The 22,397-nt window shown below is 36.7% G+C and overlaps 1 long non-coding RNA gene across 2 annotated transcripts in view; it reads left to right on the plus strand.

Annotated features, from left to right (window-relative positions):
- The window catches only part of LOC126410255 (uncharacterized), a 55,126-nt gene extending 33,099 nt beyond the window's left edge, over nt 1–22,027 (plus strand). The window contains exons 1-3 of one of the 2 annotated variants that reach the window (XR_007573911.1): nt 13,939–14,002; nt 21,783–21,834; nt 21,928–22,027. This is a non-coding gene — a long non-coding RNA (uncharacterized LOC126410255). Of the gene's footprint in view, nt 1–13,938; nt 14,003–21,782; nt 21,835–21,927 lie in introns of those variants that run through there. The other variant, XR_007573910.1, reaches the window with a different exon arrangement.
- Nucleotides 22,028–22,397: the final 370 nt, after the last annotated feature.

A 22,397-nucleotide genomic window follows, 5' to 3' on the forward strand; every position in this document is an offset into this window, starting at 1 on the left:
AACATAGAAATACTTGACACTACTTTGTTTGTAATAACCCTAACAGAATGTATCATTTCCTAGTTTTAACATCATTGTTGAGCCTTTTTGTATCTTGTAGCTTTCAAACCTTGAAGGCTTGAACTGAGTTGCCATAGAACTCAACCTACGTTCAACTATTGATAAAAGAATCGATTACTCCAATTGACAAACTTTTTTTGGTGTCTGGATTTGCAGAAAAGCTACCTCATATGATGAAGGTTAATTTCTTTATATTCTTAAGGCATTTGGCAGTGAATCACAAAGGCATCTAGAGGACTGTTTATAAGAATATTGGCATCACTCTCTTTTGCCATAGAACACTTAAGATAGATATTATGTGTTATTAACTTTATTTTTCAAAAGAAAATCTGTTGTCTTACATTGATGAATTCCTACCTATTGGTGCCTAAGGGTTTGCTTTTCTATCATCTGTTAGAGGTTTCTTGCTCTGTTTCTCAAACCCAAGAAGGATCACAAGTACCGTATGCACTGAACTTCTACCACCATTCTATGGGCTATAGAGCCTTCATCTCGAGCATTATTAATTTCTTTAAAGGGTTAAACATATTTCAAAAGAAATTGTATTCAGAGCCATCATCTACCACCCTATCTACTGAACACCATTCTATTGGCCACATAGCCATCGTCTTGAGCATTTAAGATTGTAATCAGCTAATTCTACGTTGGGTTATGTTTTAAATTTCAGCTACGAAATATGTAATCTACGAAATTTTAGGTGGTGTCTGCATTTTTTCTTAATGAAAAATTTTCGTGCAGCCTTCACTTCTTTTTTTTACAGGCTGAATTAGTAAATTTGTTACAAAATCATCAATTTGGAGAGAAGAAAGTTAGCTATTGGTGATGAAGGTTCAAAAATATTGCTTAGGAAATTGTTATGTACTTTACACATTGCTGATCAACTCTGCTATTGAGGTAGTATAGAAATACATTTATGTTTGCTTTTCATATGCTATTTTTATGGATATCAATTTTGATTCCTTCCGTTTTTACAGCCTTATGACTGTTTGCATTCAAATGGCATCTTATAGAATTTGAATTGCAGCAACACTATATGTAGGTATTTTAATGTACGGAACAAGGACAAGCATAGGAGTTGGTGTGGCCTCCTAAAAATATTGATGTAGTGTTAATTTCATTAGATGTATGCAATATTTAAATCCTTTATAGAATTTTACTATTGAATCAGGTTTTTTTTTTCATTCATAATGGACATACTAGTGATAAAGTGCATCGAAAAAGGCAAAGAATGGCGGGGTCACCTCTAAACAGTGAAATAAATCACCTCTAAACCTAGAGTAATGGCAACCTAAGCTTTTAAGGTGACTTTTTCACTGGTGGAGCTAGCTGTAGTGATGAAATAGTTGACAACTCTACCGATGACATGCATTCACCGCTATAGGCTACCCGAACACGACAAACAGCAGTGACAGTATCGGCATTACTTTCACCGGTATAGGCTTGTTTTTGTAGTGAATTCTAAGGAAGGAGAGTTTTATGCAGATATAGTTATGTAGATGTGAAGATTGATAGTGGTTAAGTGCTATAGCTGCCTTTTCTCATCAGTGTGTTTCGCTTAGTGCCTGATGCCTGAAAAATTTTTTGGTCTCCTGATCCTTTTTTTGGAGTAAAATTTTTTGGTCTCCTGATCCTCTTCCTAGTCATGGCCCTTTAGCTTTCAAGATTCCTCTTGTTCTTCCTTTACATTCTAGCTCATATCGGTAGATCACTTGCAACTTCACCCAATGGCACCTTTCTCTTCAATAGCTTCTGCCAGTCAGACCTTAACCTATCTGGCTCTGCAACTGTTACCAGGACTAGGGCTCTTCAAGTGACTAACGGTCAACATTCCATGGAACCAGGCATCAAAGGCAATGCATTCTTCACTGCCAGTCTACAGTTTAAGAATCCTACCGCTTCCAAGAGAACCAAATCATTCAGTACTCATTTTGTGTTCGCAATCGTCTCCAAAGCCCATCAATCAGGTGGCCATGGCTTCACGTTCATCGTTGCACCGTCCCCCAACTTCTCCAATGCCATGGGAGGTCGCTTATTTGGCCTCTTCAGCATCAGGAACAACGGAAACACAAGGAATCAAATATTTGTAGTTGAATTCGACATAGTTCAACAAACAAATTTGCATGATATAGATGAAAGCCATGTGGGTGTCGACATCAACGGTGTGAACTCCAGTGCCTCCGAACCGGCTGCTTACTATACAGGGAATCGCAAAAAAGAACAGGAGTCCTAGACGGCGAGACGCCCATTCAAGCATGGATAGAATATGATGGGCCGATGAAGCAGCTGAATGTCACCATAGCTCCATTGTCACACCAACTCAAGCCTAATTGCACACTCAATTCACGTTCCATTGATTTGTCCCATGTTCTGCTTGAACACATGTATGTTGGATTCTCTTTTGGTACACAAAAGCTGGTAAGCAAGTGCTATATTTTGGCATGGAGCTTTGCAATGGATGGAAAAGTTCTAGAGTTGGACCTTTCACACCTTCCCTCTATTCCTCAGGATTGTACTCCTCTGTGGAAGTTTTTTAAGCTGTACCTATACATTTCTGTAGCTTTAGTGGCTCTATTGTTTATGATTGTCACATTTAGCATTTCTTATTTGACCAAAAGGAAGAGGAAGCTGACATCTGAGAAGATAGAAGACTGGGAAATGGACTACCCACATAAGCTTCCCTATAGAGTGTTAACAAAAATACCAAGAAGGCTCTCAAAGTGAATTACTTGAGAGATGAAAAGTCAGGTATGTTGGGAGATGAAAAGTCATGTCTCTTGGGAGATGAAAAGACATGTTTCTTGAGAGACGAAAAGTCATGTTTCTTGAGAGACAAAAAGTCATGTCTGTTGAAAGATGAAAAGTTATGTCTGTTGGAAGTTGAAAAGTCATGTCTTTTGGGAATTAGAGACCCCTTATGTAACTCCTCTATATAAAGGAGCCTCTCCACCAAAGGAATGCAAGTAAGAAATAATAGAGCAGTGGACGTAGGCCTAATGGCTAAACCACTTTAAAAATTAATGTCCCTTTAATTACTTTTTTATTTGGATTTCTAACATGGTATTAGAGCCACTAGTCCTTGTTAGTGCTTCTACTAGATCCTAAGGATTACATCTTGTGTTGTTGTTTTTCATTCTTATAGAAGATCAAGAAGCATCATCAAATACAGGAGTCAACTCTGATACGGGTAAGAATTTTCTTGCTTCTCCTCTTCAGTACCCAAGCAATTTACAACATTTCCTCACCATCAAGTTAAATTCTGAAAATTATCTTATTTGAGAATCTCAATTCACTTCAATCTTGATCTCATTTGATCTTATGAGATATATTGATGGAAGCAAACCTGCTCCATCAATGTGTAGATGTAGAACAACTAAAATTAGTTCAGAATATATTGAATGCCTGAGAAAGGATTAGTTACTTTTGAGTTGGATTAAGTCCTCTCTATCTGAAGCAATACATACCCAATGAGGTTTGGAGTGCTCTTAAGCAGTCATATGTTGCTCAATCCAGGGCATCGAATAATGTAATTAAAATCACAGTTTCAAGATTTGAAAAAGGGGTCGAGTTTTATGGATTTTTAATTAAACAAAGCAAAAGCTATTGCTCATCAACTAGTCATTGCATCCAAACCCATTGATGAAGATGATCTTGTTCTTCAAATTCTTAGAGGATTGCAAAGTGAATATCTTGCTTTCAAAGTCAGTATGAAAACTCGAAAGGACTCTATCTCTTTGAATGAACTTCATGGGCTTCTTCTCATACAAGAAGCCAACTTAAAAGAAGATGATTATCAAACTTTTGAATCTATTATGCCTACTGTGAATAATGTCTTAAAAGAACTTTACAATAAGCAAACCAACTATAGTGGTCGTGGTAGAAACAACTGTCAGCATAGAGGAGAAGTCCGAAAAAGTGAGCAATACAAAGGTGATCATCTTGTGTGACAAATATGTGGCAAAGTTGGTCATCTTGCAAAGTTTTGTTGGTCATATACTAACTTGCTTAAAGAAAAGAAGACAACGACTTCTCCAGCATATCATGCAGTTTCTTCTAGCACTCTGAATCAAGACATTGGGGATGACAATTCGTATCCTGACTTCGGTGCAACTCATCACATCACCAATGATATCAATAACTTATCTATTCATGCCACATACAAAGGTGGAGATGCAGTAAAAATCAAAGATGGATCAGGTTTAAGAATTTTTTATATTGTTTATTCAAAGACATCTCAAAGTTTAGTTTTAAATGATCTCTTTCATGTGCCCAAAATAACAAGAAACTTGTTATATGTACAACGTTTTTCTAAAGATAATGGAGTCTATTTTGAGTTTCATCCTAATATGTGCTATGTTAAGCAGCAGGGAATAGGGAAAATTCTTCATCAAGGAACTAGTAGTGATGGGCTATATAAGATAGACCTTAATAGCAGGAAAAAGGAAGCGCAACTTGGAGACAGGCAGACTATTGGGCAATGGCCTTAATAGCAGGAAAAAGGAAAAGCAACTTGGAGACAGGCAAACTATTGGGTAATGGCACAAAAGACTTGGTCACCCTTCATTTTTCATTGTTAAGAAGGTTTTGAACAAGTGTGATTTGTCTTATTATGATGATTATTTGAATTATTTGGGTGAAGTTTGTCAAAAAACTAAGAGTCATAAACTTCCATTTAATGCTATTTCAAATAAGGTGAAACGTCCGCTTGAACTCATTTATGTTGATGTATGGGGTCCAGCTCTGGTGGAGAGTGTGAATGGTTTTAAGTACTATGTGATTTTTATGGATGCCTTCTCATGGTATACTTAGATTTATTTGATGAGGAAAAAATCAGACGTTATTCATGATTTCAAAGCTTTCAAGGAACTTTCTGAAAATCTCACTGGACACAAGATAAAATATTTTCACTCAGATTGGGGAGGAGAATTTCAAGGGCTTCAATCATACCTTGTTGATAATAAGATTGGACATAGAATATCATGTCCTGATACCCCTGAACAAAATAGAGCAGCTGAAAGGAGACATAAACATATTGTTGAAACAAGTTTATCTCTAATGGCAGAAGGTAATATTCCCAAGAACTTTTGGTCCTATACTTTTTGTACTGCTGTTTATTTGATTAACCGAATGCCAACGAAGGTTCTTGATTTTGCTTCTCCTTTGGAAAAATTGTTCAAAGAGAAACTTGATTATGGTTTCCTCAAGATCTTTGGATGTGAATGTTTTCCTTGTTTAAGAGCTTATCAGAAAAATAAATTAGATTATCCATCTGAAAGATGTGTTTTCTTGGGCTATGCTCCTCAACATAAAGGATATTATTGTTTGGGTGTACGAACCATTAAAATCTATATTTCATGGCATGTCTAATTTAATGAGAGAAAATTTCCTTTTATTGATACTCAAGAAACTAGAACTCAAGATCTAGAAAGTCAAAACCAAGCTATCATTTTAACCTTCCCTCATGAATATCAGTTCTCTAACCCTACAATATCATCATCTAATACCTCCACAATATCAGGGAAACCCTTACTTCAGTTTGAAACAAATAGTGAATATCAACATAAAACTTTGGAAATGAGGAGTCAACCCAATCCAATGAAAATGAACTAAATCAAGAACGAGTCCATCCTATGACTACTAGATCTCAAGTGAGAACCTTCAAGCTTAATCCTAAATACAATGAGTTCCATACATATTTTTCTAGCAAACACTATCTTTCAAAAGCTTTTGTCTCTACTCTTCTTGAAGACAAAGAACCCCCAAATTTCAAGGAAGCATATAAGATGAAAATTGGAGGAAGGCCATGCAAGAAGAATATAATGCTCTCATTTGAAACAATACTTGGAAACTTGTTCCAAAGAAAGAAGCCAAATACATTGTAGGACATAAATGGGTGTTCAAAATCAAGCGACAGGTAGATGGATCGTTGGAAAGATACAAAGCTAGACTCGTCGCCAAGGGGTACAGTCAAAAAGAAGGAATTGACTAGACTGAAACCTTCAGCCATGTTGTAAAGCATACTACAATTCAGACAGTATTGACTATTTCTATTAGTCACAAATGGAAAATACATCAGCTGGATATTCAAAATGCATTTCTATATGGATATATTATAGAAGAAGTTTATATGGTTTAACCACCCAGATTTCAAAATCATTCTTTCCCAAATCATGTATGCAAGCTTGAACGTGCTTTATATGGTTTAAAATAGGCTCCTAGGGCATGGTTTGCCCGTCTTAGTCTATTCTTCCAAAATCTTAGTTTTAAAGGGGCTCAAACAGATTCATCTCTTTTTATTTTGAGAAAAAGAGAAATACTTCTATATGTTTTGGTATACGTGGATGACATGATCATAACAGGAACCTCACCTGAATATATTCATAAAATTATTTGTCAATTCAAAAGTGAGTTTGCCATTAAAGATTTGGGTGAGCTTAATTTCTTTTTTGGCATAGAAGCAAAACGAATTGACAATAAGCTAATATTGTCTCAAAGGAAATATACATTTAAGCTTCTCAAAAGAACAAATATGTTTGGAGCTAAGGGAGTTTCAACTCCCATTGCATGCTCCCCTGCTTTATCTGCTCAAACTGGATCAAATTTTTATGATCCAACTATTTATCGCAGCATTGTTGGCGCTCTTCAATATTCTACTACAACTCGCCCAGACATCTCTTATGTTGTCAACAAGGTTTGTCAATATATGTATCATCCTACTGATGCCCATTGGGATGCCGTAAAGAGAAGTCTAAGATATTTGAAACACACTATTGATTATGGTCTTGTTATTATTCCTAGTTCAGTTCTTAATATTAATGCTTACAGTGATACAGATTGGGCAGGATGTCTTGATGATAGGCGGCCTATAGGTGGACATGTAGTGTTTATTGGATCCAATCTAGTTATATGGAGTGCTAAAAAGCAATCAGTTGTCTCTTGTTTTAACACTGAGGCTGAATATCGATCTATTGCCAATACCACTGCTGAAATCATGTGTTTACAATTTTTATTAAAAGAACTTTGTGTTGTTCAATCACAACCTCCCATATTATTGTGCAACAACATCGGCACAGCCTATCTTGCAGCTTACCCTGTGTATCATAGCCGCAGCAAACACATAGAGATTGACCTTCATTTTTTTCTAGAAAAATTGGCCAAAGGAGATTTGAAAATTCAATACATCTCTTCTAAAGATCAGGTTGCTGATATTTTAACTAAGCCACTTAGTAAGCAGCACCATTATCAAATAATTAACAAGCTCAATCTTATTGCTGGAGCATTGAGCTTGTGGGGGGATGTTAACAGAAGTACCAAGAAGGCTCTCAAGGTGAATTACTTAGGAGATAAAAAGTCATGTCTCTTAAGGGATGAAAAGTCATGTATGTTAGAGATGAAAAGTCATGTCTCTTGGGAGATGAAAAGACATGTCTTTTGAGAGACAAAAAGTCATGTCTGTTGAAAGATGAAAAGTCATGTCTGTTGAAAGATGAAATGTTGTCTCTTGGGAATTAGAGACCTCTTATGTAACTTCTCTATATAAAGGCGCCTCTCCACCAAAGGAATGCAAGCAAGAAATAATAAAGCAGTGGACGTAGGCATATTGGCTGAACCACTTTAAAAATTCATGTCCCTTTAATTACTTTTTCATTTTGATTTCTAACACAGAGAACTCTACGGCGCAACCAAAGGTTTCAAGGAGGAGTTGGGGAAAGGAGGGTTTGGCAGTGTCTACAAAGGTGTGCTTTCTAGGAGCAGAATCGAGGTTGCAGTTAAGAGAGTATCGCATGGTTCAAAGCAAGGGGTGAGGGAGTTTGTGGCAGAAATATCAAGCCTGGGGAGGATGAGGCACAGGATCATGGTCCAATTGCATGGTTGGTGTAGACGAGGCGATGACTTGCTCTTGGCTTATGAATTCATGCCATATGGGAGTATAGACAATTTTCTTTTGTGTGAAAGGTAGAAGCCTTAGTTGGGAACAGATGTTCAAGATTCTAAAGGGAATTGCTTCCGGCCTGCTGTATCTTCATGAAGAGTGGGAGCAAGTGCTTGTGCACAGAGATGTTAAAGCAAGCAACGTGCTGTTAGATGGTGATCTAAATGGCAGGTTGGGTGATTTTGGCCTTTCCAGACTCTATGAGCATGGGGCCAACCCCAAGACAATCCAAATCGTTGGGAGTTTTGGGTACATGGCGTCGGAGTCTCCCGCACCTGGAAGTCCAGCACGAGTGCCAATGTCTACTCTTATGGTGCTTTGCTCCTAGAGGTGGCCTACAGAAGGAGGCCTATTGAGCTGGAGAGACATTGTGAAGAGATGGTTCTAGTGGAGTTAGTCCACTCTTTGTGGAAGGATGGACGTATACTGGACGCCATGGACAAAAGGCTTGGGAATAGCTATGTGGTGGAGGAAGCAGAGCTTGTGCTGAAGCTTGGCGTTCTCTGTTCACAGGCTGCACCTGAATCAAGGCCAAACATGCGGCAATTAACTCAGTATCTTGACCATGATGCCTCACTACCAATCTAGAATGCCAGAATCTTGTTATTCAAGACGATCCAGGATTGGACCAAATAATTGTGTAGTACCCTTCCTCTGAGAACTGTCACCAACTTCAGGAAACTCAGGCCTGTAACCTATGAACACAACTGCAGTATGTCACTGCAAACACATCAATCGAAAGTCATAGATCAGTAAATCATTTAGCAAGTTGTCAAATAGCAGAATACCATGCTTTGCTTTAGGTTCTTCATGTCTGGTTCGCTATAAGATCTCTCATTTCTGTTATTTTTGAAGCCGAGTGCGAGCCCATACCCCGTTTCTCTACTCTTTGTATAGGCTTGGCCTACCAAAATGTTTGTATGATTTAATACCAGCAGTGTAATATAAAATACAACTAATTACCTAATGACGATCTTTTTTTTTTCTGTTTTAGTTTTTTCCTGAATCAAGGGTACAGAATAGATTATCTCATTTTTCACATTATTTTATCTTTGTTTTCTCGCTGTGCATTTTAGATGTTTGAACGTATACTTGTGATATTGCTATAAATATAAGGTCATTTTTTCTTTACCATTATATTAATTTCTATTAATTTTCATGTTATTTTTATTTATTTATTTGTGATCTTCATGTCATTGCTATAAACACTTGTGATCTCTCATGTCTGTTATCTTTGCTTCTATAGTTACTTTGTAAGCGTATGCTTCTTGGATCAAAGAACAATTAAAGAAAACTAGGAAGTCTTTCAAACTTGTAAGAAATCTAGGGTCAGTAAATAACACCAAATATGTGTTGGTGGTACTAGCGGTAACACCATGCATCAGATGACTAAAAGGAAAAGAGTAAAAATTGTCGAGAATGTATGAATTTGTCTACTGCTTATTGATGATCAACATGCTGCAGGCGTTGCCAACCTACAAGAAAGGTCAGCTGGTAAAGGATGTGTGCACGTGAAGTATATAGGTTACATGTTTTCTCATTCAAGCAAAAAACTGCTGGGAGTGCAAACACAGTCTCCTTCTTAGTTATGTTATGCCCCAATTTTTATCCCATTTTCCACTTAACTTAATTCTCCATCTTGTGTTGATCTTCATGGCTGGCTTCTATTTGATTGGGATGGTGTCCAGGTACTTGGCTACAGATTTGCTTCCCTTTGTTTTTCTGTATCTAGGATTTCAAGTATGAATTGTCGGAGCCAACCAAGTAGATAAAACTTGATAATCATAGTGTGAAATATAATTTAGGTGATGGATTTATGCCTTCTCATTATTCATACAGTCGACTCATGCTTCTTTTGTTGGTAATAAACAATAAAGGAACAAAAGAGAGCACTCATACAACTCACGACTCCGATAAGGCTACCTCGGCACACTTTACACTTGATACAAATGGCACAAACCAATGCACCTATTTGTAGGCTACCTCAAGACACTCAACTTATAACTCATAAACCTCCACACTAATGGTCATTACAAACATGATATTAAAAGATATTAAAAATAAAAAACCTCCCCATTACCACAATTTATTATGTCATAACTATTGACATTAAACTCTTAATTCACTATGCCATAACACTATGACATTAAAACAAAAACTACAATTATCCACATATTTACTAAAATTGTTTGCATCATATTTTAACACTCTTATTTGATGCAAAACTTGATACTCCAAGAGATTACCTGAATTTTACGAACTTTGAATGGTTGAGTGCTTTCGTAAATCTGTCTGCAACTTGATCATTTGTGGAACAATATTTCATTATTATCATTCCATCAATAACAGCTTCACAGACAAAGTGATGACACAAATGTGTTTAGCTCTTCTGTGGGATACCGGATTATTTGTCATGATGATTGTTGCATGATTATCACAAAAAGTTCAGTCACCTCATCTTGTTTTTGTGCAAGTCCCTCAAAATTTTTCGAATCCAAATACCTTGACATGCAGATGTGGTGGCTGCAATATACTTCGCTTCAGAAGATGATAGAGTTATAGTTGTTTACATTTTAGACATCTACTACAAAGCCCCCGATCCAAGAATAAAAGCATATTCACTTGTGCTTTTTCTGTCATCAACAAAACCAGCCCAGAAGCTGTCAAAAAAGCCAATTAACTTAAAATTGGAATTAGATCGATACCAAATCCTATAGTTCAATGTTGATCAGATGTAACAAAGGATCTGTTTTGCTGCTCCAAAATGATGTATTGATGGACAATACAAAAACCTTGAAATCAGACTAACTGGGTACACAATATCTGGGCGTGTCTATGTGAGGTACATTAATTTCCAACTGGACTTCCGTATAACTTCTCATCAGCTTTCACAGTACCATCATTTATCGTTAACTTCTCATGAGAGTGAAACATAATTTGCATAATAACACATTAAATTTCTGAAGTATGTTAAAAACATAGTTTTCTTGAGAAATAAAAATTCCATTGTTAGTCTAATGAACCTGAAGTTCAAGAACATAATGTAACAATCCCAGATCTGACATATCAAATTCACACGTCATGATTATCTTAAATTTTTCAATGAGAATATTAAAGGAACTTGTATAAATGATGTTACCTACATAAACACATACTATGAGAATATCATTACATATTCCCTTTATGTATAAAGTGGGTTCACTTTCGCTTTTGTGAAAACCATTATGCATTAAGTATGTATCTAATCTCTCATACCAAGCTCATGGTGCTTGCCTAAGATCATAAAGACTTTTTTCAATCCTTATACCTTCTCTTCTTTTCCATTAATAACAGATCCCTATGGTTGGCAACACTCTTCTTTTCCATTAATAACAGATCCCTATGGTTGGCAAACATATACTTCTTCTTTAAAAAACCATTTAAAAATGCAGACTTCATATCAAACTAAAAAAACTAACCATTTGTATGAGAAGCAAATGCTAAAATGATTCTAACAGTTTCAAAACATGCAATAGAAAAAAAAGTTTCTAAAAATTTTACCCCATATATTTGAGCATACCTTTTTGCGACAAGTCTTGCTTTATATTTTTGCATGCTTCCATCAACATTGTATTTTATTTATGTAGACCTATTTTAACACCAATGGCATTTTGGCCATCTGGTAGATCTACAAGTTTCCAAGTGTCATTCCTTTGAATGGCCATTATTTCTTCTTCCATGGATTTCTCTCATTCTTGTTTTCCGCAAACATCTTCAAAACATGTTGGTTTTGTAACCATCAAAGCAAGTGCACAACTATAAATATGATCAATTCTCTTTACCTTTCTTCAAGGACTATCACTATCCATAATGGGTCTAATATTTTGGTTTCTTTAGCTCTCCAAGGAAATGATGTTGGTGGAGGCTGAGATTCATCTTTTTCAAATTAATTTGGTTCATTTAGGTCATTTTCAATAACCAAGTCTCTTTTTTGTTAACTTACTTCCAAAAACTATTTTCATCAAAAATAACATCTCACCGAATAATAAGTTTCTTGGTATCAGGGTTATACAACTGATACCCTTTCGTAACATCCGAATATCCAACAAATATACATTTTTCACTTTTCTTGTCCAACTTAGTATGCTCGCTTGAATCAATTAAAGCATATGAAATACATTAAAAAACTCGTAAATTAGTTACATTAGGTTTGTGTTTCCACCAAGCTTAATAGGGTGTTCGATTGCGTATTGTTTTAATTGCTATGACATGTTGCACCTATGAACTTGTATGGATCAAATCATTATTGACAGACATGAATATCCTAGTTAGTCAACCCATGGAGCTCAAATGTGACAACATGGCAGCAATGCATATAAGTGTGAATCTGATATTTCATGAAAGAGTTAAACACATAAATGGACTGCAATTTTGTCTGTGAGAAGATTCAAAGCAAATAAATAGTCACCACACATGATAGCAGTTGAGTTCAACTTGCAGACATTTTTACCAATCCCTACACCGTGATCAGTAAAAGAAGATAATTGACAAGTTGGCGCAGATTAGCACCTGCACTCCAACTTTAAGGAGAGCATGCTAGTATATACCATTGAAGTTCCCTGTCTTTTTCATGTAATCCTCATTCCGTTATAGGAGGAATATAGTTTTGGGCAAGGTCTTGTCAGTTTCCCAGTAAACAAAAAAATGTTTCTTCCTTGAGTAGGAAGGGTGCCTCCTACTCATTATACTTTGATGAGGAGCCATTCCCTTTAATGGTCATCATTGTAATGGTGAAAAAAGGTGAATGAAAAGTAGCAGTGTAAGATTTCCTCACTGTGGATGTAGACTGTATTGCCTAACCACACAAGGTTGGTGTGCTTGTGCTAATTGCTTGAATAGATCTCTTTTAAGAAGATAATCTATGATGGTGCCCTATTATATAAAATAGTTATATATTTTTTTCATTAGGGCTGTGAAGTTTAAGGACTCCCATTTCAAGAAGCAGATTAAGGTTAAAGGACAACACTCACACCCTACGTCAAGGGAGTACCATAAGCTACTGATCTTGAAGACATCAACCCATGGTAGACGTGACATAAGCATGAGGATATCTAACTAGAACACTCGTGTATCATATATATACTATACTAGTTTAGTTAATAGTTAATTACTTTGCTTTCATTTATTTTTTGTATACTTCATCCATGCATTGACCATTTGTGTTTTAGTGGTGAGTAGTTTTGTTAGACAAATGGATGTTTCAAGCATCTTATTTGGGGCTACTCAACAAGTAGTGCTTTGAGTAATCATAATTATGGTTCGTTGATGATGTAGAAAACTACATTTTCTATAAACACAGTGGTGGTGCATACTATAAAATCGTACCTGACATCAATATGTTTTGTCATCTCATGATAGATCTAATCTTTGGTCAAGTGAACGACACTTTGACTATCGTAATAAATAATCAACTTTTCTTGACTTGTATAAAGTTACGATAACATGCCCCTCAACTACTGCTTACGAGATTTCTTCAAGTCATATAATGATTTCTTTAGAAAACACGCATGATTATCTTTTCCTTCAACAACAAAATCTTCAAATTGATGCATATATATATATATATATATATATGTATAATATATATATATATATATATTCTTTTAATAATTTACCAAATAAAAATGTTATTTTAACATCAAGCTATTCTAATTTCATATCATACATGGCAACTAAAGCAAGTATAGAACTATGCTTATCAACAAGAGAAAAAAATATCACTAAAATTAGTTTCTTCTACCTAGTTGTAGCCTTTTGCAACTAACCATGCTTTGTCCTTTGCATCTACTAACTGTGAGGTACCTTCCTTTTTCTTAAAGACACACTTGCAAAAAATTATCATCTTGTCCTTAAGTAATTTACAAGCTTTCATGTTTGATTTCTATGCAGAGATTCAATTTCTTCATGCATCACAACTAGGGCTGAACACAAGCCGAGGGGAGTTCATGAAAAGTGGTAGAGGTCTTCAGCAAGGTAGTCTTTTATCACCTTTTCTTTTTTTGATTTGATGGAGAATTTTTCAAGGAACCTCCAAGCTAAGATCATGTGGTGGAAAAATGATATTCCTATTCTAGGGAGAGGTGCTTCTAAGTATGGCTCTATCCCGTATGTTGATGATGTGTTGTTCTTCATGAAGGCTAATGATAAATTGCTAAGACATTTGCTGGGATGTCTAAATGAATTTAATAGAGGATCAGGTATGCAGATCTAATTTTGTATCAAGGAAGGCTCCAACATACTGATTGGAAGGAAGGGTAGTTTCTATTGGAGTATTTAGGACTGCCTCTATCCCCATATAGGATAGAGGGAAATGTTTGGGACCCTGTGGTTCTCAAAGTTCAGAAAAAATTGTGCTTATGGAAAGGAAGGCTATTGTCGTTTGACGGAAAAATTTGCTTGATCAATTTTTTTCTTCACACTCTTCATATATATAGGATGATGGTTCTATTAATATGCATGGATGCCATAGTTAAAAATTTAAAGATGCTCATGTCTGGGTTTTTGTGGGATAATTCAGAAGTTGGCCATAGATCCCATTTGGTTGCTTTGGAGGTTTTGGCTAGACCTCACTTGGAGGGAGGAGTTGGTTTTTGCAGATTAAAAGATAAGAATGTGGCTAATCTTGCTTTTTTGGGATATAAGGCATTGACTGAGGATAATACATGGGCAAAACACCTGTAGACAAAAAGTATCTTAGTCTTATGAGTGCTTGGACTTGCAGGATTGGAAGCAAAGAGTCTCTAATTTGGAAGGACATTATGAAAATATGGAAGAGGGTTTGTAACAATATTTGTTGGCAGGTGAAAGATGGGAAGAAAGCCAATTTTTTATCTGTGGAATAATGGAATTCTATTGGAATGCATAGAGTTTATTAACTCAGCTGAAATACACTCCAAATAAAATCAGTATACATTAGATGTATTATGAAATATTTTTGATATCAGGCCTTGCGTGAAAGATTAGAAGTGGCTAGGCATGCTGGAACTCGTGGTGGAGCAGAGCAATGCTGGAATTCATGGTGGAGCAGTGCAACAACTATTTGTTATAACAGAAAATATCTTTTTAAGAATATTCTTTTGTTTTTTAGTATATAAAGCACAGTTGTGCTCATTGTAAAGTAGTGCGACAGAAAAGCACAAATAGAAAAATAGAAGTTCTCTCTTTCCTTTATGGTATCAGAGCTCGAGAGAGCAGCATCCATGGCGTCTCCCATTGCAGCAGCAGTCACAAACTAGAAATACTCCTACCCGTCCATGCTGAATGTGGCAAATTTTGTGTCCATAAAACTCTCCCAAACGAATTTCCTTCTCTGGAAGACCCAGGTTCTTGGTTTGATCGAGAGTCAAGATTTGCAAGGATTTATCAATGACGAAATCTTTGTTCCTGATAAGTACATTATCAATGGAGATAAGCGAGAGATTAGCCCAGACTACTTGCAATGGAAGAAATCGGACCAACTCCTACGTGGGTGGATCACGGGCACCCTATCTGAAGAAGTCCTAGGGCTCATTGTTGGTTTAGAAACATCAGAATAGGTATGGAGGACACTCGAGGAGGCATACCTTTGGATTCTCAAGAAAGAGAATGTTGTCTGCTACAAAAATTGCAGACACACAAAAAGAAGAATATGATTATGGCTGATTACATACGGATTTTCAAAAGTATTTGCGATGAATTGCAGGCCATTGGATGACCGGTGAATGACCATACAAAGGTCTTTCTTCTCTTAAATGGATTGGGGCCTGAATATGAGTTGTTTGTGACGTCAATGTTGAAGCCCCCAATTCCTGTTTATAAGGACGTTATACCATTGCTACAAAGCCACGAAACATTGAAGTCACTCAATAAATATGAAAGAGAAATCCAGCACTAATCTGCATTTTATGCCCAAAGTCAGACGTTCTATGGTAAACGTGGAGGAAGAGGAAGACAATACTTCTTTTCTCAAGGCGGGGGTTTTATCCATATAACCATGGGCAACAAGTAATCAAGCAAACATTGCCAAGGCTTCAACAAATCATGAGAAATTTACAGATGCCAAAAGAAACACCACAGCGAACAAAGAAAAAGGTATGGTATGCCAGATTTGCTTTAAATCGAATCACTCTGCTCTTAGATGTTGGCACAGATTTGATAATGCATATAAGGTAGAAGAAGCTGCATAAGCTTTAGCAACAATAACTATGGTTGATAACCACGATCACGTCTGGTTTCCAAACTCTGGAGCAACTTCGCACATAGCATCATACTCAGGTATGTTCTGAACACAACCAAATATAGAGGTACAGAAAGAGTTATAGTGGGAAATGGACAGTCTCTTAAGATTACACATGTTGGAGAAGCAAAAATCGGCTCTAACCAAAATAGATTAAAATAGATTAGAGTTGAAGAATGTTTTAGTTGTTTCTGAAATTAGAAGAAATTTGATTTCAGTAAGTCAACTAATAAGAGACTTACCAGTGGATTTTTGTTTTTCGCATGACCATTTCCAAATTAAGATCAGGGAAACAAAGCGAGTGTTAGCTGAAGGACGTCGTCAAGGTGATCTTTACATGCTTGAAGCAGGAATAAAGGAGGCGTGTTTTTCAAACCATCAAAACATAGTCAGTTTGGAGATATGACAAAGAAGGCTAGCTCATGTTAATTATGGTGTTTTGAAATTTCTAAATAGAGAAAAACAAATATGTAGTTTGATGATTCCACTGTGATTTATGGCAAAATCTTCTCGTTTACCATTCTTTACTGCAGATAAACAAGAGACACAACCTTTTGATATGCTCCACTGTGATTTATGGGGGCCATCACCAATAGTTTCAGTACAATGGATGAGATATTATGCAATTTTTGTTGATGATTCCACAAAATATTGCTGGATTTTTGCTGTAAGAGAGAAATCAGAGTTTGTGTCTTGTTTTGAGAAGTTTATTGTATACATAAAGAATCAGTTCAATAAAATGATCAAGATCATTCATCAGACGAGGGAACAGAATTTGATAATAATAGAATGAAAAAAAAAATTGATGACAATGGAATTCGTCATACAATGTCTTTCCCATACACACCACAGCAGAATGGGCAAGCTGAAAGAAGACATCGAATTGTTACTGAGTTGGGTCTAGCGATGTTATTCTATGCAAATTTACCCCTAAAGTATTGGGTGGATGCATTTAACACTGCTGTTTGGGTTCATAACAGAATTCCTACGACACTCTTGAATATGAAATCGCCTTATGAGAAGCTGTTTGGTGTCAGGCCTGAGTATGATTACATGAGAACATTCAGGTGCTTATGCTACCCATACTAGAGAGATTATGTCAGACATAAGCTAGAACCAAGATCATTACCTTGTGTATTTTTGGGTTACAACACTTTGCATAAAGGCTATAGATGTTTACACCTTAAATCAGGACGAGTTTACATCTCCAAGCATTGCATATTTGATGAACACAGCTTTCCATGCAAGAGTGTGGTAGACACAAAGTTGAAAATGTTAGAACTCAGTATGATGCTTGGTTTCCCTGAAAATGAAGAAACAAAGAAATACTTGGGCGCCAAGACACAAGAACAAGAACCTATGTCTATTTTGTCAGAAAGTGAAATAGCCAAGATGCATGGAATGGAGGAAGTGGTTGGTGATGAACATAACCACAATACTTCAAGCTCTCACATCAGAAGTTTGAACATTAATGAGCAGGAAAACAACAACTCACAGGAGACAAACACATTTGCAAATGAGCAAACCTAAAGTAGGCATAACACCAACTCTCATACAGTAGATTGAGACACGTTCAATGCATGGAATAGTTAAGCCCAACCCACTATACCTACTGTCATGTACATTACTTCCTAAAGAACCCGATTCTATGAAAGAAGCCTTATCACATAGAGGTTGGGCAGCTGCCATGAAGGAGGAGATTGATGCTCTTAAACCCACTGAAACGTGGGACTTGGTTCCTAGAAAACATGCAAAACACATCATTGGATGCAAGTGGGTTTTCAAAGCCAAAGTTAAAGTGGATGGAAGCATGGACATGTTGAAGGCGAGGCTTCTAGCAAAGGGCTACAACCAAATACCAGGAGTGGACTTCATTGAAACATTTTCACCCTTTATTAAGCCAACAACAATCAGAATTATATTTACTGTTGCCTTGTCAAGAAAATGGAGGATACATCAAATGGACATCAAGAATGTTTTCCTCCATGGTGAACTAGATGAACCTGTCTTCATGGATCAGCCACCAAGATTTAGAGACCCAAATAAGCCTAACTATGTTTGTAGACTAAATAAGGCTTTATATGGGCTGCGTCAATCTGCAAGAATGTGGTTTGACAAATTCAGCAACTTTCTGACAAATTATGGATTTTTCTGCAGTCCAGTAGACTCATCGCTGTTCATTTACAAAGGTGAGCATGGAACCATATGGCTGCTTTTATACGTTGATGATATTCTAATTACTGGTGATAGACAATATATAATCACAAGTTTTATTGGAGATATCAGTTCAGCTTTTGCTATGAAAGATCTAGGAGATGTCCATCACTTCCTAGGCATACAAGTACAACAAGAAGAAGATGTCATATTCTTAAATCAAACAAGATATGCAAAGGAAATTCTTCAACATGCAAACTTGAGTGATTGTAAGCCTAGCAACACACCTATGGCAGAAACTCCTCATTGCAATCAGTCGAGCCCATGTTTCCAAGTCGCCACATTTTTTGAAGCATAGTAGGTTATCTGCAATATCTTACCTTCACTCATCCAGACTTGGCATACAGTGTCAATTTTGTGTCACAATATATGCAATCACCATCTCAATAGTATATGCAATCACCATCTCAATTCCATTTTCAATTAGTTAAGAAAATTCCCAGATATGTGAAGGCCACTATAGAACATGGACTCTGGATATAACCAACTGATTGCATGCTTCTTCAAGGGTACTCTGACGCTGATTGGGCTGAGTGTCCAATCACCCGACCTTCAACAACTGAATATGGCATTTATCTTGGGCCAAACTGCATCTCATGGTCTGCTAAGAAACAGCCGATAGTAGCACATTCAAACTCAGAAGCAGAGTACCGTGCATTAGCCTCGACAATAGCAGAGATGACTTGGATCACTTATATATTGCGCGATATTGGGGTTAGTCTATCCAAGACACAATATTGTACTGTGATAATATGTCTGCATTACACATAACCATTAACCCAGTAATGCACAGCAGGTCCAAACACATTGAATTAGACTACCATTATATCAGAGAAAGAGTTGCATCCAAGCTCCTTGAAACCAGATATATCCCTTCAGCAGAACAGGTGGCAAATATCTTCACAAAACCATTGGGACGAGCTCGATTTCTTTATTTAAGGAACAAACTTGGACTAAAGCTACAACACCTAGTCCAGTTTGAGGGGGGATATTAACTCAGCTGAAATACACTCCAAAGAAAATCAGTATACATTAGATGTATTATGAAATATTTCTGATATCAGGCCTTGCGTGAATGATTAGAAGTGGCTAGGCTTGCTGGAACTCGTGGTGGAGCAGAGCAATGCTGGAATTCATGGTGGAGCAAAGCAACAACTATTTGTTATAACAAAAAATATCTTTTTAAGAATATTCTTTTGTTTTTAGTCTACAAAGCACAGTTGTGCTCATTGTAAAGTAGTGCAACAGAAAAGCACAAATAGAAAAATAGAAGTTCTCTCTTTCCTTTAGAGTTACACAATCTCGTTAATTAGCAGGAAGATCTTAAGGTCAACATGGAAAATGCACTGCTGAGATATTTGGGGGAAGCCAGATGAAAAGTTTTTGCTTCTATAGGAGAAAGGTGTAATATTCAACTGATCGAGGGTCATGACACCTTGTGTTGGTGTAACAACAGCCCTCCAATCACATCCAAAAGCCATATTTGGGAGAGGATTCGAAAAAAGAGTACAACTATTAATTGGAGAAAGAAAATCTAGTTGTCTGGCTCCCTTCCTAGGGCTTGTTGGGTAGTCTATATAGGTAGCTTTGGGGTGTCATGGCCCAAGTTTTTTGACACCAATTTTTTTTTTTATAGATAATAACAGAAGAAACATTGAGTCTTATTCCGAACAAACTTGAGCAATGACCAAAATGAAAACAAATCAAATGCCAACAAAAGAGGCACCCTTTTTACTCCACATAGAACACTTAGACTCAAACAACTAAAGTATCCACAAAGTCCAAACTCGACGTAGTTTCCAGATTGCCAATGCCGGTCCATCACAAAGACTGAGGATATCACTCTTGTAGCCACGATCTCTCAAGAACTACCTATAGGGATCGAAAGAAGAGTCAGATTTCTTTTGAGTATGGAAACATCCAGTCATTCATGGAACATGGTCTGACAAAATAAGTTTAGAATTATGTTAAACAATACATACGGGGACTTTATGGTCACGTCCGTAAGTCATCAATCCATAATGCACCTTAGGGTTAGATCTTATCATTATGAATGAGGTGTACCCAACATCCATATGTTTGTAGAACTACAACCGTGGTCCATTAACAATGATAATGGTCATCGTGACGAACCAACAACAAAAAACCCTATGGGCACAACTCACAGGTAGCACAAATTATATCTTCACCATGCGATTCAAACTGAACAAGGGTAACCTGAAGTGAAGCCTCCTGAGATATCCCAGATCGCCGCTGTAGCAGTAGGGTCCAACCACCGGTGTTACCAAAAGCATAACAAAATCCCGAGCCCTTGTGCCACCTAATACCCTGTGGGTCATCAAGTGCTGACGGAGGAGTGTGTGACTAAAGTAACCTCGTGCGCATCACCATCTCCCTAGACAAAACCAACTACTAGACCAAAGTTCATGCTCGCACTCACATGTACCATTGTATAAAACATAGTCCACGCCTTGTTCTATGCATTCAAATGTGAGGGTTATCCTTACTAGACATAGTTTATTAACTCTCCCAAAAGCCAACTTTAGGCCCCAATCCCAAAACAAAACGAGTCTAGCCAATTTAAATTCCCAAGAATTAGGGACAACCACTATAACATACACATCAGGTATACACTACCAAACTTTGTTTATTTATGGTCCTTTATCAATTCATATATATGTGTATCCACTGGTATGGAATACACCTCATACATTCATATATCTCCTTGTTTATATATATATATATATGGCTGAACCACCCTATGGCTTTATACTAACGATTCAGGCTATCGTCCCCTCACAATTTGTTCATATTTGAGGGCACAACCAACTTAATTTAAGTACACGAGATAGCAACGTTTGAGTTACCTCAGCTCTTTGTTAAATAACTGTAGCGTTTATATACAATTGTTTATTACATCTCTAGCTATTTTTTTTGTTTCCTCCCCTACAGGAATTTCTTTGTTCTCAGTAGTTGCTCTCAACATTTTACCTTCGTATTCATGTTTATCACTTTTAGTAGGAAGAACCACATGTCCAAGTTAGCTACACCGATCTCTGAAGCCACATCTTTTACAGTTTTTCTCCATTCGGCCCCACACTGCACACACCCTACAATAATACCTTAACTCTTATGGAGCTTGGTGGTTTCAGCCAACAGTTTCAACCAGATATTTTAGAAGTTTGATTGTCGACTTCTACTAGTTTCCATTTGGTGTATTCTCATTTCCTGTCCTGAAAATTTCTGTAAATTTTTTATCCTGATTCTATTTCTGGTTCCTCTGTTCTTGTTAGTTTTGCTTATTGAATGAATTTTCTGTATTAGGCAAAACAACAATTCCTTTGATGACATTCCTAGGCTAACCTTACTCAAAAAGGTGATTGTATCTCTTTAGATTCATCCCATTGATCTCTTCTGGTTAATTCGTAGATAACATGAGGATCTTACTGTTCTTTTATCAAATCTGCAGGTTTACTAAATAATTTTTATTTCCAACCTTTCTAAGCATGTGCGGCTACTCACTGTTGCTCAGCATGTCATCAAGGGACGAATGAGTATTTCAGAATTTCCTCACCCAAATCAGATTGAGTTCTGTTATGTGTTATTATATAAACATACCAATGTATAAGAGCTGCGTGCTTCTATTACGATTAAATATTCCCCTACATATCTAGTATTACTAACTTCAACTGAGTGACAATCATAGAGTACAAAGCAGTCCCCTGCTAAGTAGGCCTTGTATCAATCGTGTTATGTTTTGCATAGGTCTAGTTAATGTTGATGCCAGACTCTCTCTTTTTCTTTCTTGTGTTTTGTTATGATTTAAACACTAACATAATGCATGAGATCCTTAGAAGGATATGACAGAAACATAATAGCTAAGAGACATGGTTGATATATCCTACTCCTACTGATTTTTGGTGATATACATCTACAGTT

This window comes from Nymphaea colorata, chromosome 7, assembly GCF_008831285.2.
Source record: "Nymphaea colorata isolate Beijing-Zhang1983 chromosome 7, ASM883128v2, whole genome shotgun sequence".
NCBI classification, from domain to species: Eukaryota; Viridiplantae; Streptophyta; class Magnoliopsida; order Nymphaeales; family Nymphaeaceae; genus Nymphaea; species Nymphaea colorata.